Genomic DNA, 2,136 nt, shown 5'->3' on the forward strand with positions numbered 1-2,136 from the left:
TGAATTTAAAATCAGTCTGTATATATATATTTCAGAGTATGTCTGACAATGACCTTCAAAAGTTCCCTAAGCTTCATGCATATATACATACAGTATATATATATATATATAAACTTGGTAGAAAAAAAATATGTTGAAACAAACAAGTCATTCAGAAGTTATAACTATACACCCATTAAACCATTCAAAATGGCTAGAAATCAGTATTCAGCAATTTGGCCAATCATAAGAGTTAATTTACATATAGATCTCTTAAAGATGCAGTAGCAAAAACCAAAACCTGGGTGAGGTGGGGGAATGTAAATCTTCCAGAGGGCTCTAGCAGAAGTTAGCAAGGCAGCTAACATTTCTTATGGCAGCTTTTTTGGAAAAGTTCAATAAGTAGATGGAAAACGGTAAACTTGTATATATGTGGAAATGTGTATTGAAAAGAAATGTGGAATAAAAGCTGCCCTGTTGAAGTATCCCTCTTATTTTGAAGTGGCACAGTCATTCTAACAGAAATGTGTAAGGCTTTCGGTGTCAGACATTTCATTTTTTTATTATTATTTTATTTATTTTTAGCTGTAAAAAAAAATGCATTATGCTTAATAAATAGCTTATTTCAGCACTGAAAAATAAGGTGGATATGAGAGCAATTTGTGTGAGTGCAGATAACTTCATTAAACAAGTCTGAAATACTAAGGTTTTTTTTTTGTTAAGTTTTTTTTTTTTTCAAAACATTTTACTGGATGAAAAGTAACTTACATCTCTTTAGGCTCACACTGTCTGTTGAAAAGAAATTTGACCAATAAAAGCAAAATGACAACAAAAACATATATGCTACCAAGTTAGAAGGCCTTAATCGAGCACATAATTGCTGTTGTGCTGCTTAAAAGCCTTTAACATTGCAAGAACATTTGTCAATATAACATTTCAGGCTCCCAAACTAAGCAACACTGTACTTACAGTAGTTCTTCTGCTGACTGCTATTGGGTTCACTTAAGAGTTTTGATGAGTCTGTATTCATTCCCAACATACATCTAACAGAGACTTGGGAGAGTGAAAAAATCTAGGCCCTTTCAGTTTGAGCACACACAAAGATTAATGGTTGAGCTTCAGTCTTTCACAATAACTTAAATAAATGCCCCTAATAAACAGCCCCTTACACTCAATCATTTGTAATCAGAAGCTTGATTATGGTGGTTCTAAACACTAACTGAACTATTGCTGACTTTACATCTTAGCATTAGCATCAGTTTTTTTTTGTACCAAGAACAATCTGCAATGTACACTGCAAAAATAAACAATGCAAGCCATACATTACACATATGCTCAACAGTCATCGAAAACTTGTTGCATTTTCGCTTTATAATTAGAGAGTTTTCACATTAATAGGCTTTCAACTTACAAGTACAGTTATAACTAATCAGCTTGTAGTACTAGTTTGACTTTGTAAAAGTGTTACACCAGAATATACTTCAGGAATCTATGCTGTCAAGATGAACTTATGTGTTTGTACCTAAATATAAACTAAATAAATAAATAAACTTTATGATCTGGGCACTAATTTTCTATGATTGGACAGCTTTAATCACTAGGACGAGTTCAATTTGGATGCTAGAATTGAAGCACCAATTTAACTTAAATCTCTAGTAAGCATATGAAATTACAATATAATTCCTACTTAAAGATTTACGTTTACATGGAAATGGAAAAGAGCCATGAGAAATGAAAGACAACTACTGTCCAGCCTAGAACAGGGTAAATCACTACAATTGCTTAAAAATTCATATTTTTCTTTCTTTTTTTTCCAAAATTGACATAGAAAATCAGAAATTAAGAGATAAAGCACTCTAAGCTCCCAAAAAAGAAACTTTCCAAACATTGCACACTATCAAATTCAACAGCTTTGAACTGCACAGACATTCAATTCACAAAATATGGAGCTTGAGCAGTTTAAAATAATAAGCAACAAGTAAGAGTATCAAACATATACTAGACAAAACATCTCCTGAAACAACCTTCAGGACCTGCATCTGTATGTGGAGATTGTGGAAATGAATTTTTGTAAGCCAAACAAACAAGTAACATGACACTAATAAACAATCCTAACACTGGAAAAAAGCTGCACTCTTAAGTTTTGTCTCCTTGCCT

The sequence above is a fragment of the Sinocyclocheilus anshuiensis genome, unplaced genomic scaffold (genome assembly GCF_001515605.1).
Source record: "Sinocyclocheilus anshuiensis isolate Anshui unplaced genomic scaffold, SAMN03320099.WGS_v1.1 scaffold1095, whole genome shotgun sequence".
Taxonomy (NCBI): domain Eukaryota; kingdom Metazoa; phylum Chordata; class Actinopteri; order Cypriniformes; family Cyprinidae; genus Sinocyclocheilus; species Sinocyclocheilus anshuiensis.